Here is a 16,103-nt window from a genome sequence, read left to right as displayed (position 1 = left end):
CCTTCGCATACTGCTCGCCAACGCACGATCGCTCACCTGCGCATACTGCTCGACCATCGCGTCGGCATAACAAGCGCTCACCACCGATCGCCTGTTGATCCATATCGCCAGCGGTCCTCCTCGCCCACGCGGCAGCGCGTTTCCTCGCCATCGCGCTAACGCTTGCATTCGCCGCCTCGGACTCGCTCTCATCTACCTGCCCACCCTCACGACCGCTCGCCCGTGCAACCGCGCGACCACTCGCCTGCGCGCCCACACTCCCACGTGCCTGCACGTCTACGCTCATGCTCTCCAATGTTCGCCCACGCGCGAACCAACGGTTTTTCCATCGCGCGGACAGATGGTGTTCCGTCGCGCGAACCTACAGTGTTTCTTCACACAAATGTCGGCTTATTTCTTGCAGTATCCATTGCTCGTCTATGGGTTATCGCTCGCCGACCACCAGGAATTTCCGTCGCGCGAGCTCCAGGGCAATTGCGACCACGATTCCCAATGGGGTTTTCGCAGCATGACCAGCCTGGCGAGTTCTTCTGGAGCGTATTTCCAGAACACGGCCTCACCCCATAAACACAGAGCATGGCCCTTGCAAGAATAGGAGAAACTTAAGGGAGATCTGAGCAACACTCCTCTATTCCTGAACCTGGGTTAGCCCTTCCCCGTCATTCCCTGGAAGGATTTTTGGCGGGGGGCTTTCCGTTCGAGATTTCTCCATCGGACAAGGGGTGACTGCTTACCTCTTCCTCTGGGAGCTTACCAGGTTCTTTCCCTCCTCGGTTATGGCCCGAGGTTTGGTTCAAGGAAGCTACAGGAAGATCAAGGGTACTTTCCTCCTCTCGAGCTCAGGCACCTTGGCCTTTCGTCGTTAAGTATCTAATTTGCGGACAAGCTCGATGTTGTACCATCTGGACGCGCTGACTGAGGGCTTCCTTCGGGTGTCACATCTGTGGAGGTCGACGACCTCAGACACCCTTCCATCCTTGAGAAGAGTTTGTTTGTGCCCAAGGACAGAGACTTAGACAGCTGCTGTGCGGAGTAAATCGACTTCCGGTTTCACTCCTCCAAGGCGCTTTCTTCCAGACTCTGCAGGGCTCCAGCGCCCTTTTCTTTCAACCACGTCGGCCTAAGTTATCGGCTACGACAACTGGGACAAGGTGTCCAATTGCAGTTTCCTCCTGTCAGGAACAGATGGCACGGGAGACTCCCCCGGGGGGGCATAGTCCTAAAAGGAGTTCACGAACTCTAGGATTGCAGGTTTTTCGCTGGGAGGATGCTTAAGGTTACTCATCCGAATGACAGCTTCCCGATGCCCATTCCCACACAATCTCTGTGATTAGCCAAGGATATCGCGCCTGCCGTCTCTGTCAGCGAATTCAGTGTCTCTGAACCTCTATGCCATAGCGTCAGCAGAGTTGCCCGGTTGGGCAGAATGATCCATACCTTAGGCAAAGGTCTTCCTTAGGATCATCGACGGCTTCACCCCCGGCCCCATCAGTCGATCCTTTCTTGTAAGGAAAGATCTGAGAGGGGATGTCCATAGTCGACCTCTCAGCCCTGATCAAGTTTGTCGAACAAACTTCGGCCAGCGTAGACCAGCAGAATCGATCAGACTGGTAACGAGGCGACAGGACTCCTTAAACCCTGGATCGGAAGGACGGGTACTTTCAGTTTCCATTCCATCCATCTTCCAGGGTGCTCGTCGAATTCAGCCTAGACTGCAAGTATTTCTGCTTATGATGCAGTGTGGCTATCCCGCCGTGGCATAGCAGGTTTGTTTCCCCAGAGAACTCTCCCTGCCTTCCTCTTGGCCGCTTAGGTGCAGGCTTCCGCCTCCTCTGCTGTTTGGAGGGCTGGTCAACTCCGGTAGGCTCGGGTTTCGACCTTCTTCAGCGCCGGGACAAGCTTCCGGATGCTTACCATGAGTGTGGGCTCATGGTATTTTGCTTGGAGCCTTCTCTTCCTCTGCCTCAACATCTGGAGTATCTGGCCATGATATTGAGTCAACGGCCTTACCACGTTGGAAACCCCGCTTCTCGTCCGTCCAGCGAGGTTAAGCAACGTCGGTACTTGGATGGGTGACCACCTGGGGACGCCAGATTCTGTTACCACATCCTCCGAGCCTTCCTTTCGGTTGACTGTGGCAAGACTGAGGAGAGTCGCAGTACCTGTTCTCAGTCAAGCAGAGCTTTCAGCCCTACCTTGGAACGTTTCCTAGTTCTCCTTTCCTCATTGACCCGTCTATAGTCCGAACGGTCGCCTCAGGATAAGTTCCATGTGGGGCGATCCAAGTTCCGGTGGCTTCAGGCAATGTTTAACCGGACTCCCTGGCCCTATGGGACCAGCGGGAACTATTAGACCTGCAATGGGTGTTGACCTATGGAGCCTCTTGATGGTAGTGGATATTCTCGTCCTCTCCCCACATTCTTGATGCGGTTCTCGGACTCGTCAAAGGAAAGGGGGGGGGGGGGGGGCATGTTCCGGTCCAGGCCTATGGTCAAGACCTGAAGGATACCTCTCCATCATTCAGGCAGGCTTAGGGGCCTTAGTCTGGCCCCTCTTCAGATCCTACAGCTCCTGCCGAGTCGCCCCGTTGCGAGTCGACTTCATTCTAACCAGCAGGGGACGCATTGTCACACCTTCACATCTTGCAGTAGAGATACCGGGATGATTGAGATTCTCTCAATACCACCATCGGCTCTCTCATTCCAGGCAGGGGAATGTTTCTCTCAGACTATCCGAGCAGAGCCTCGTAGAGAGAGTGTACCTGGGGGTCTTTGACCTTGGGTAACCAGCAAGTGCTGGTCTGGGGGACCTGATCACGACAGCTTGAAACCTCAAGCTTCCGCTATTCTTACCCCCAGTCTCAGACCCCGAGACTCTGGCAAGATGCATTCCGGTGATGGTGGGACAACTTCGACGCCTGCGTCTTCCCTCCTTTTTGTCTGTGGACAATGGGTCTCAACAAGACCAGGTTGTCTGTCAACCTTTCAATGGGAGAGCTCCACTGGGACTATGCACAGAACGGTTTCTGGACCCTCTGCTTCCCCTGACGGAACTCCCGGGAGAGCTTCTCCCACGGCGCAGACTACTCAAGCAACCACACTGCGACATCTCTCCCGAACCGGGGCGTCGCTTCGGCTTCATGCCTGGAGACACTACGCTTCCTCCTCAAGAAGAGACAACCCGCTACAGTCGCGGTACGGAGGTCGCGTCATCTGCGATAGTCATCCACAGGGGTCTCCCAGGCAAAGTGAAGAGTCTAAGGTGGTTGGTGCCGTGGGAGATATACCTCTTCCCTTGAGGCCTCTTCTCCAGCAATAACGGTCTTATTGCCTTTCGGAGGGAGGAAACTCCTTTCAGCTCTCGGCAATGAAGCCTGTCGCTCAGCCTTTCCCTGACCTTCAGGCTTAAAGGAATAACTTTTTCCTGCCCGCTGGATCTATCATCGCTCATGCGAAGCTACGATCGTCCCTGCCCTAGTCGGAGGAAGACCTCCAACTTGGAGTATGGCTCGGACTTTTAGTCCTTTAAGAGATCTTCTCAAGACCCTTTTACGACAGGCCTCGGATTGTATTCCGCCTTGGGTCTTCTGCTCACTCTGGCCACGGCCAGTGTGTAAGCAATCTTCTTGGTCTCTTACTACTCCCCCCTTTCTAAGGAAGAGGGGAAGGCAACATTCAGGCTCGCTCCTGAGTTGTTGGCTAGACTCAGAATCTGAGGGTCCCGGCCCTTCGGTCCGATTCATTCAAGATTTCGAGTCTCCATTCTGTGTCTGATGTCCCAAGACCTTCTCTTTCTTGCCAGTAAAGGAATCGAGAGGTTAGCGCTGGGAACAGCTGCAGTTTGTCCTCAGTTGCAGCCGATTTGGGAGCACAAGGAGGACATGGGGGGAGAGTCACCAGTATACCTCTTCAGCCCGGACTCAAGGACATTCATCTCGACCTGTCTCCAGACCCTCCCCCGTCACGTCGCCCTACAGCACGATGTTGGATACATCGCAACGTCCTTCGCCTTCGAGTAATACTACTTTGTGACGCAGGTGCTACAAGCTGGAGTCTGGAAGCGTCTAATGACCTTCGCAGCCCGCTTCCTGCAGGGCGTGACCCACAGGAGTCTCGATACGTTTTCTGTCGCTCTGTGGTGGCTACACAACAGCTGGTCTAACCTCAGGCTCCTTTTTGGACAGGTAGCAGAAGGTTGAGGGCATTGTTATCAGGTTTTAGTCTGCATGAACGAAAGAAGTATGTCTGGCCCTTACTTCTTCATCATTCCCTCTACGGGGAAGCAGCATCCTGGTCTCTGCATAGCTGACCTCGAACCCCTGCAGGTAAACCATGCTTCCTTGTGTTCCGAGTATTGAGTCAATACTGTCGCGTCCCCCATACCCTGACGAGGTGGTATTGGGAACGTCCTAACCCAGAGTTCCTTCTGGAACTCCAGGTCAACTGCCTAGGACGGGTCACACTTCTTCCTTCACACACAAGCTTACGTAGGCCACATGGTTCCTTGCGGAGCAAGGAACTTGTGAGGTGCAGGGACTCCTTTTCTCGAGTGCGACTCACTCGGATTCTGAGTCCCCGGGTAAAGCCAAAGCCAGTATGGCTGGGGACTTTCCACCCTTCCTAAGGGGTAAGTCACCCTTTGTAAATAGCGTGGTTTGTATTCCGGTTACGGAACAAATGACAAATTTGAAGATAATTTGTATTTTTCCTAACCATACAAACCTTAGCTATTTACACATATTTGCCCGCCAGCCCTGTCCCCCAAGACAAGTCCTACCTCTAAGTGAAAGTGAGTATTCACCTGTGTGTGAGGGGGAGGAGGGGTAGCTAGCTACCACTCCCCTACCCCCCCCGCTAACTAGCGCGGGGGTAATACACCCTCGTTAAATTCTAATGGCTCGCCATTTCAGCTACGCTAAAAGGTAACCCTTTGTAAATAGCTAAGGTTTGTATGGTTAGGAAAAATACAAATTATCTTCGAATTTGTCATATTTACGTACGTAAAACAATCTCTCTCTCTCTCTCTCTCTCTCTCTCTCTCTCTCTCTCTCTCTCTCTCTCTCTCTCTCTCTCTCGTAAATTGCTTTCCTGCTTTGCTACGTACAGTATGTACTGTATGATTTTATTTAGATACGGTAAATAATACAGTATTTGTAATAACATATTTTCTAAAAGCTTTTACTGTAAATATCATTATTTATCACTTTCATCATGCGCGTTAAATGCCTTCTTTGTTTACTGAGCGTGGTTGTTTACTGAGCGTACTTTATGACGCCGTCGTTTCAGGCGGCGTCATAAAGAAAAACATTTCATTTGGAAGTCCTAAGAAAAATTAAGTAAAACATTGGTAATAACAAAATCAACATACTGTACTGAATAATCAATATAATTGATGCAAAAACTAACCTATACACAGATGTGTACAGTAAATGCGTTTGTTTCTTCATTATGATCAGAGATAAATGTAAACAAAACTTTGGTTGCTTTTTGGCGTGTTTAGGAAACGCATGATATAAAATCGCCTTTAATATTTGTGCCTGTTTTAGTTTAGGGTACTGTAGTACATGCATTAAGTGTTCTGTACATTGAAGGGTAGTTTGTTAACAGTACTACGTACAAGGGAAGGTTTTAAAAGTATGAATATACATGTTAAATAAATAGGTAAATATGGTGTCAATACTTCGCGGATTTTCACCTATCGCGGTCGGGTCTGGAACCTATCTACCGCGATAAACGAGGGTTCACTGTAGATCTTCTCGTCCTCCCTCCGGAGTTGACACTGTTTTCGGACGCGTCAAAAGAAGGGTGGGGGCTGCACATTCTGAACCAGAGGACCTCAGGCCTTTGGTCAGAATCAGAAAAGTACCTGCACATCAACCTGCTAGAGATGAAGGCTGTCTTTCTGGCTCTTCAACAGTTCCAACGGACCCTGGCGGGTCACTCCGTGGTGGTGATGAGCGACAACACCACGGTAGTGGCTTATATCAACAAGCAGGGAGGTACTTTTTCGCAGCAGCTATCCCATCTTGCAGTAGAGATTCTGAGGTGGACCGAAGTCCACTTGATAACATTATCAGCTCGCTTCATTCCTGGCAAGAGGAATGTGCTCGCCGACAGTCTGAGCAGGGCTTCGCAGATAGTGAGTACCGAGTGGTCTTTGGATCCTCAGATAGCCAACAAAGTCCTGACTTTGTGGGGTTCCCCGACCGTGGATCTGTTCGCGACAGCCTTGAACTTCAAGCTGCCCCTGTACTGCTGCCCAGTCCCGGACCCCAAGGCACTCTGGCAAGATGCTTTCCAACAACGGTGGGACAACATCGACGTGTACGCCTTCCCACCGTTTTTTCTGATGAGAAGGGTGCTTAACAGGACCAGACTATCGGTCAACTGTTCGATGACTCTGATAGCTCCGCTATGGCATCACGCGGAATGGTTCCCGGACCTTCTGCAGCTCCTGACGGAGCTCCCGAGAGAACTCCCTCCACGACACGAGCTACTCAGACAACCACACTGCAACATCTTTCACAAGGCCGTAGCCTCGCTTCGGCTTCACGCCTGGAGACTCTACAGCGTCTCCTCACGGAGAAGGGCTTTTCGCAACAGGTTGCGGAGAGAATGTCTCGGCACCTGTGAAAGTCCTCTTAGGGAGTCTACCAGGCAAAGTGGAGAGTCTTCTGTGGTTGGTGTCATGGGAGGGGTATCTCTCCACTCGATGCCACTATTCCAGCAATAGCGGAGTTCCTCGTGTATCTGCGGGAGGAAATGCGCCTTTCGGTCTCAGCGGTGAAAGGCTATCGCTCAGCCTTAAGCTTGGCTTTTAGGCTGAAAGGAGTGGACATTTCTTCCTCGCTGGAACTCTCTCTACTCATACGTAGTTATGAGCTTACCTGCCCTCAGTCAGAAGTGAGACCTCCTCCTTGGAACGGGGTTTGGGTTCTCAGGGCTCTTAAGAGACCTCCCTTCGAACCATTACGCCAGGCCTCTGATAGCCACCTGTCTTGGAAGACGGCTTTCCTGCTCGCCTTGACCTCGGCCAAGCTAGTTAGTGAACTTCATGGTCTCTCGTACGACATCGCCCATTCAAGGGGATGGAGGGAGGTAACGTTCAGGTTCGTCCCTGAGTTTGTTGCCAAGACTCAGAATCCTGGAGTGCCGGATCCTCGGTTCGACTCTTTCAGGATCACGAGTCTCCGTTCTGTAACAAGCGACCCAGACCAACTGCTACTATGTCCAGTGAGGAGTCTGAGGTATTACTTGATGAGAACAGCTGCAGTTCGTCCTCAAGTGCGAGCATTGTATGTTAGCACAGGCAGGACGAAGAGGAGGGTCACCAAGAATACCATCTCGGCTTGGATTCGAAGGGTTATCCATCACGCCTTGAATCCAGACCCTCCTCCGTCACGTCGCCCTAGGAAACACGATGTCAGGGGCATTGCTACGTCCCTGGCCTTCAAGAAAAACTTCTCTGTGACGCAGGTGCTTCAAGCTGGGGTCTGGAAGCGTCAGACGACCTTCACAGCCCATTACCTGCAGGATGTGACCCACAAGAGCCTCGATACCTTTTCTATCGGCCCTGTGGTGGCTGCACAACAGCTGGTCTAACCTCAGGCTCCTTTATGGACAAGTGGCAGTAGGTTGAGGGCGTTGTTACCCGGTTTTAGTCTGCGTGAATGAAAGAGTATGTCTGACCCTTACTTCTTTCTTCATCCTCCCCTCTCTTGGGGAAGCAGCATCCTGGTCTGTGCATAGCTGACCTCAACCTCTGCAGGTAACCCATGCTTCCTTGTGCTCCTAGTATTAAGTATAATACTGTCGCGTCCCCCATACCCTGACGAGGTGGTATTGGGAACGTCCTATCCTGGATTCCTATCTAAAGGTCTCAAGGTCAACTTCATAGGTCGAGTCACTCTCTTTCCTCCACACACAACTTATGTAGGCCACACGTTCCTCGCGAAGCAAGGAACTTGTGAGGTGCAGGGGCTCCTTTTCTCAAGTGCTACTCACTGGGAGGTGGAGCCACCGGGTAAAAGCCAAAGTCAGTAAGGCTGGGGACTTTCCGCCCTTCCTAAGGGGTAAGTCACCCAATGTAAATAGCTTGGTTTGTATTTCGGTTACGGAACAAATGACAAATTCGGAGATAATTTGTATTTTTCCTAACCATACAAACCTTAGCTATTTACACATATTTGCCCGCCAGCCCTGTCCCCCAAGTCAAGTCCTACCTCTAAGTGAAGTGAAGCGAAGCAAATCACTGGTGTGTGGGGGGGGAGGGGTAGCAAGCTACCCCTTCCCCTACCCCCGCTAACTAGCGCGGGGGTAGTTAACCCTCGTTAAAAACTATTGGCTCGTCATTTCAGCTACACCGAAAGTAAACCCAATGTAAATAGCTAAGGTTTGTATGGTTAGGAAAAATACAAATTATCTCCGAATTTGTCATATTTTCTGTATAATGCAAATTACCGGTAATACTTTATCTAGTTTAACACATAGAAAATGCTTAAACTAGTCTTATAGAATAGTCGTTAAAAAAGAATGAATTAATGTTGACAGACCTTTTTTTCCTTCCATCCACAGAGGTTCTCCTGAAAGTTTTCACCAAGAAGAAAAGGATTTAGTCAAGAACTGGATCGAAGAATTTCATAGAAGAAAGAAAACTGTTCATCAGTTTAAGAAGAAGCTCGCATGATGACAGCGTTTGGTAATTTTGTATCTCAAACTTGAAGCAGCTGACATTTCTCAATTTGCTATCTACTTCTATAAGTCGGATTTCTTTGCTTTCCATTGCTTCCACTTATAGTACATTATAGGCCTTTTCTTTGACTCATTCATTGCTCATGACTTCAGACCATTCTTCTCCAGCTGGTCAATTCATTGCTAATGACTTCAGACCATTCTTCTCCAGCTGGTCAGTCACTTTTTCCTGTTGTCTGACATCCAACTTGTTACAGTACAGCCTTTTAATTTTCAGTTCAACTTTATTTCATCTTCTTTGTTATGACACATTTCTAATGGCTGAACTTATCAAGCGGGTTTAATTTTTTGCTCTGTTAAAGGATTAATTTTTAAAAAATCCAATCCCAAGGTATATGCAAGTATTGCACATAGGATCTTTCAGTCATTTCATCTTTAAAAACCTTTCATGTTTTACTGGTACTTGAGATTTTGCAATATTAATTTCACTCTGAAGGTAGCATTTATTTTCAGAATTAATTCACTGTAGGTATAGATTAGTTTTTTTTTTTTTTTTTTTTTCAGAATTCACTAGAGGTAAAGTAGTTTTATTTCAGAATTAATCTTCCATTGATACATAAGTTTACCTTTAAAAACACTTAATAGGTTTAATATGTATTTAGAACTTTAATTAGTTTTGCATTTTTTAATTTCAGTTATGATGTTAGTCCTTTCAGATAAATTAAATGAGCTTTTACATATTACAATACTCACCTCAATGGCTTAAATGCATGAAATACTGTATATACTCACATACTTTATGATCCCACACCTCTTTTCCAATAGAATTTATTGTATATCCTCTACCGTGCTAGTTATGTTTTCAATAGATTATGCAAGTCTTGGCTTACCAAACTTTTGCCATATAAAACTTCATGAAATCAGAAATATGTACAGCGAGAGTAATTCATTTTATAAAATCAGTAACTAGCAGTAAAGGAATATTCATATTTTATATGGGTTCCTCCCTATACAGTATAGTTCTCCCTCCCCTTCGTCATGAAAATACGTAACAGTGAACAAACAATGGCCGCCATGAAAGGCCAGACGGGAATAATAAAACAGACTATACTGGATATAAAACAAAAGCCCGGTACAATAAAATACTGTCAAAACAAACTATGGTACTTAACATTGGAATGTGTGAAGATGGAGCTTCGGACATGACAAAATAAATCCACGATTGATAAAAAAGACCGAGAGCACAACAAAACAATTCAACACTTTGTATTCCAAAAAGAAGGATGTTGTTCAGATGGCGCTCGCGTCGTGGCGTGGGTGGTGCGGCGATGGGGGTGTGTCTAGGGCCTCTGTATCGGCCCATCCCTTTGACGAAGGAATTAACTAAATGGAAGACAACCTGTGAATAGTGGATTTCACGCGCCTTTGCTTTATACACGACACCCAAAGGGTGCTCGCGCGAGGGTTGTAACCTCAGCATTCCATGCTTTTATCTTTCTCTGGTATAATTGGAAGGTTTTATCAGAAAAGATATACAAGAAGGACTTTTCACCGGGCGCCACAGGTCTCTCCCCAGAAATAGATTTTTCCTTCGTCAAAATCCCTTATTTGTACATAGGGAGACATCAGAGAAAAAATTGTCCCAAGAATTTGGAAAGAAAACATTGTTAGTAACCCTAACCTAACTTATAATCTTTGTGGTGTATACTATTAGCTTATGTTATTGCTTGAATAGTTTAATGAAAGTCTTATTCACTTGAGTACAGTATAACATAGCCTTTTGTGCAGTATATTAAATATGTTACATTTCAGTTTGGTCACTTAGCCTGCCACATACAATATTGGCTCTAAAAATTAAGTGAAAAGATAAGTGTCAAATTTTACGTGATACACAAGTACGTACAAATAGAAAAAATATCACCATTTTCCCCACCGTTATCCTTACATGAAGGGGTTCGTTGCCTCAAGTACATCTACAGATCATTCTTCACCTTATCTCACTAGCTAAATCTCGGCAGCTCCATCTTGATTTTCCCCTCCCCCACGGTAGATTTAATTTGTATTCCACACTTTTTCGCAAATTTTAATCCTGTCATTTTGGTTCATCCTTTTAAAAGTCACATCTTAATCACATCAGCTGCTTCAAGGGTAAACTTCACTTAATAGGCCTTTGTACCTTATCCTTACACGTGTCTCTTGTCCTGTAGTGTTGCTTGTTGCAGTTTTCTATAAAACTAAAAATTTTGATCTGACATGGTCACTAGTCGGTTGGACAATAATCTCAATTAGGACTAGTAAATACCCAATATATATCACATTTGTTGATATCTTCAAGGAGGAATAGTTTATGCATAATAGATTTTGTTGTTTACTCTTTAAAGGTTATTCCTACACAAATACAAACTCTCATCCTTTAATAGGCTAGGCTGGTGAAGGGTGTTACTGGCCGGGAAGCCTCGTCCCTCTAGCCAGCACACTGAGAAGCCACTTTGTTTTCAGTGACCAGAGAGTACAGACGCGCTTCTGTCGATATCAATTGGCCATTTTAATTTTTTTTTTCTTGCTAAATGTTGTCAGTTCACTGTGTACAAGGGTTATGTAGTTTCCCCAATAACTAGCTGACTTGACAGTTTTCTTTGTAAGCTGCGGATATACCCTTGTGATTGTGTACTGTACTAGCAATGATGAGGTCATCTTAACTGAGGAAGTTGACTTTCCCACGACATTGTTGCTTGCTGTCAATAGAAGGAGAACTGAAGTTACTCCTTTACATCTTGCTCACCTTTGTTTCTTCCCCCGGAAGATGAAGAACAGGGATACCCTTTTAGCACATGTCACCACATGAGTTGTCAAACTTGATCATTTGTGCACTCATTAGCAAGCTCCCTCACCTGTTAGCATACCCATTCATTAGTGTGCTATTACAGGTTAAAGGAAGGATAGGAGATCTTGATTGTGCTCTTGTCAGTTCTCATACCTTAGATTGTTCTCATGTGTTGAAGCGCCTTCATGTGCATGCTTGCGCATACCAATGAGATCTCGTCTGTGTACGCACTCTCACTGGTTCATGCCCTCATAATTGCTTTACAATGAGCGCATTGTAGACAGCTCTTCTATAGGAGCGCACCCTCAACATTTTGTGTTCTCTCACTTTTACACTCACCCTCTTCTGAGGGCGCACCATCTCCAAGGAAGGCCAAAAACTTGATAGTTCTACTTGCACTAATGAGGTATGCGAGGAAAGAGAATACATATTGGGCCTAGGAAATATGTAGTGGTTTGTGGTATAGTTGCTCACATACTGACTTCTTGTGCTCTATTCTCATAAGAACAGGCGTTCTCACTGCCACTAAGAAAAAGGAGCCTTCCTTATTCTCTCCTGTTTTGAAAACGAGAGCGAAAAGATGCATACAGTGAGCCATTCCTTCAGGAAAAGACTTGTGTACATGCGGTTTTGCAACTGTGGTCAGACTTTTACTAAATCCTACTACTTCACCCAATGAAGGAGATTTCGTCTAAACAATTCCGACCAATATAGCTGTGTCCCTCCATTAATTTTTTAGTATGTGAAAATGGTACATACTAAGAGAAGTGATACATACCAAAATTATACTCAGGGCTTAGCTGTTCGTCATATTGTACAAGTGCTCACACACCTGTTTCTAGCACTTGGCCTTGTAAGAGATCGAGGTCTCATATTCTCGAACTGGGGAAAAGCCCCTCACCAACCCAAGCAGTTGGGTACCTAGTATGTTCTCGCCTCTTACTCGAGGCTTGAGGTTACACACCGGAAATGCCTGCTTCCCCGAGAATATCTTTCGGTATGAGTTGTAGGTGTTCATCGCACTTGCTCAATATAACGCAATGAGACACTTCACATATGTTCTTCCATTACTTTTGGGTCAAAAACATCCGGCATGTGTTTTGTCTTTTCTCTTTTAATACAGCGTGCAGTGGAAGGTGAACCTAGGACCATCTCATCACTTGTATAGGCTAAGAGATCTCACCCTTACAAGCGCTATAGTTTTTTTTTTTTTTTTTCTTTTTTTTTTTTTTTTTTTTTTTTTTTTTTTTTTTTTTTTTTTAGGGGAATGTTCTGATTGTGTTTGCCCCCCTGAAAAACAGGTTGCTTAACGTTTGTTAACGCTGATCCCATGGGATCAACTGCACCGCAATTGGGAAACTTATTGTTGGGTTCTACAATTGGAAACCTTACAATTATTGTTTATTGATGTCAGGAACCTTACAATAGTTTACAGCATGAGTGCTGCTCATAGGGACATTGGCAGCCGCCCTCGTTCTTCTGCCTCGTGAAGTTCCCTAGATGCTTTTGTGACACCATTAAGCAAGAGTTTCCAGCTCACTGATACTAATCCACCAGTGTAGGAAGTTCTAACTTGAGTAAGGGTATTCCTTACACTATAGCAATTGATAGGATCCTAGTTCCTAGGCATTTTGCAAACACCCATCCCAATTTATCTAATTAGAAGAGCCACTCTGATGGTAGGGGCCCTGATGGAGATTGAAGTGCAAAAACATGACATCTGGACACCCAAGTCTACTGCCATGCAAGCTCCTTTCATGGTCAGCCTCCGAGCTACATCGTGGTTCAGTCGCTGAAGTCATTTGACATACTACTACCCAGGGTTTGTCAAACCCAAATACAAGGAGTATTAAGACTTATCCAAACAAACGTGAAGAATAAAGCCTTCTTGACGCATCTTATAGCTGCCTCATGGGCCATTTGAAACCCGTAATAACTGAATACATTTGCATCCTGTCTTGTCGGACAAGGAATTTATGAGAGCTTACACCCCCTTATGATTGCTGCAGACCAGTTCCCACTGAGGGAGCAAATATTAGGGGATTAATGGTGATAAAAAGTACAAACAGGTCTCTTCTTCTACCGATCAGTTACTGCTAAGGGCTCAGGCCTTTTAAGAATCACTATTTTGAAACCCTGTCATACCTTCAGCAGTTGCTGAGGAAGACTCAAGTGACCTACAGGTCCAATCTGCTCTGCCAGGGTCTGGCCGCGATCCATTAGTTCACCCGCAACCTGGCTGTCCTGGTACAGGAATAGGGAAGAGAAGACGAGAAGGATCTTGAAATTCAGTGACTTCATGAAGCTCCTTCAAGCATGTTTGCTCCTCTCAGGAGGGAGGAGGGACACATGGACAACATCCCAAATCTGCTTGCTGATTTTTCGTGGGATCTACCAGAACTCTCCCCCTACTGGTAGGAACGGAGACAACAGGATGGGTGCCAAGAAGTTTTACGAATTCCTACAGTCTAGTCTTACGAATAGAAAAGACTGATCTTAGATCGCCGTGCATTTATTTTCCCCAGACACCCTTCAGGAGGGTCATAGCTAGCAGCATATGGTTTGTCATAAGTACGACTAATTCCTCTCTATAGATCCATTCTTTTTGTCCTACAGATTTTCTCGGTTTCTTGTTTTGGAAAAAGTAGCTGCCAATTCAAAGCCTGAAGTTTGGACTAGCTACCACTCCCTAGGTATTCACACTAAGTCTATTTTGAGCATTTTCAATTAGCACTTATCTACCGATGGGGTCTTGAGAATTGCCCCTTTCTACCCTCCTACAGGGACATTGTTTCAGCATGAGCAGAATTCCTTCTTGTGTCAGTCTGTGGATTAAGATATACCCTCTACTGTATCAGAAAAATTTCTTTAGCACTCCCATACAGAGAGTGGAATATCTGAAAATATCGTAACATGACAGCTAATGGGCTCCCCATAAAACAATCATTGCAACACTGGTTCATACACTGCCCTCTGGATTGACAAAGACAATGCCTTCTGAGACTTTCTTTGTCAACAAAAAGGCTGGAACCGCAAGGCCACTTCCCAAGCAATCGCTTCTATAGTTCCTGAAGTTTTACCGGTTAACAATCAGCTCTTTTTTCACCTTCAGATTGAGTAACACAGGAAATGTTGGACGATCTACCGTATTGATTGCTTGAAAAACTCAGCCTTGAGTACTCATTTCCACAGACATAACAGAGGAAGGACAAGGTGCACATCCAAGGTTCCTCCTGCCTACAGAATGTGAGCATTGGAAGGAACGCATCTGAATTTCCCGGGAATGCATCCACTTTGAAGTCTTTCAAAAGAATTTTATTTTGATGAAAAAATTCAATAGTGTAGGTCAACAACGCTTCCATTCGTGTCCAAAGTTACAAAGGGTCCATTCATAAACCCTTATCAAGTAGGTGTATTCTTGTAAGTAGAAGATACTATGCAGCTGTGTAAGTTCTTTCAAACAAGCACTGTTCAACCAAACACACTAGATTGCCAGAGTCCCATTGTAGGAGATTAGGTTATCCTTACATCATTATTTGGTGGTTAGGCTTCATATTCTACTATTGTTTGACCTTTCCGCCTTACAGTAGGACAGGAATTTTCTGGTATTCTCCCAGTCCCAGACTCGGCAAAGTTCGATTACACCTTCCAACATCTCCAAGGAATCCTATACGTTAAGGCTTTTCCACCCGCTTTTTTTTTCGTTTCTCCAATTCCACAACACTCGATTGAAGACACAGAGATTCAGAGGTACCCTGATTTCTCCCGGGGAGCCACACACTAAATGGTACCCAAATTAACTGTTTGTCCCTCTTCCTTCATCAGGGAAGCTGAGCTGCTACCAAGAAGGTATCCCATTCCCAGTAATGATTTTTTTACCTACAATTAAGAATTTTATTTATAATAATTGGCAACAGCATTGGGATAGTTTACTTGAAAATAAGATGAGAGAAATAAGTAATGTTATATTCACTTGGATGCCCCCAAAATGGGAGACTACTCTAAGTCGTCTCCTCACTGGTCACACTCGGATTACACATAACTTTTTGCTGGCTGGCCAACATCAACCATATTGCGACGACTGTTAGGTACCATTGATAGTGAGGCATTTGTTAACCAAATACCCCACTTATAGTAGTGAGAGAAATAGATCTCTCTTTGAGGCTCGAGGTGAGGATGGTAGGTTCATCCGTGCCAAGATTCTTGGACATGATGTGTCTTACCATTCTAGTGGTATTTTTAGCTTTTATTTCAGAAGCAGGTCTTCTGAAAGATATTTAACTTTTAAAATGACGTCTTTGCTTTTATGGTTTTAATTGAATATTCTTTTTTTATTTACAATAAACGATATCGGCGTCAATAATCTCAGATGTCAGGATGCCAGAAAACCTCAAATCAGTCAATCAATTGAAGAAGGTGAGGAGGCAGTCTTACCTCTTTGAGAGCTCAAACTGCTTGGAGAATTTTCAAGAGTCCTCAGGTTTCTGAAATGCACCCACTCGAGCTGATATTAACCCTGGTGAAGCGAGTAGGAAAACGCCTTATCTCTTATGTCACTAGTCATTCTGAAGGATAGAAGATGATCCACA

At 45.7% G+C, this 16,103-nt stretch overlaps 1 long non-coding RNA gene across 1 annotated transcript in view; it reads left to right on the top strand.

The window, feature by feature from the left end:
- The window catches only part of LOC137658366 (uncharacterized), a 34,465-nt gene extending 25,229 nt beyond the window's left edge, over positions 1–9,236 (top strand). Inside the window, exon 3 of the long non-coding RNA XR_011047323.1 lies at positions 8,574–9,236. This is a non-coding gene — a long non-coding RNA (uncharacterized lncRNA). The remainder of the gene's footprint in view (positions 1–8,573) is intronic.
- The last annotated feature ends 6,867 nt before the right edge of the window (positions 9,237–16,103 follow it).

The sequence above is a fragment of the Palaemon carinicauda genome, chromosome 19 (assembly GCF_036898095.1).
Source record: "Palaemon carinicauda isolate YSFRI2023 chromosome 19, ASM3689809v2, whole genome shotgun sequence".
Lineage (NCBI taxonomy): Eukaryota > Metazoa > Arthropoda > Malacostraca > Decapoda > Palaemonidae > Palaemon > Palaemon carinicauda.
This window is presented reverse-complemented; position numbering and strand designations above follow the sequence as displayed.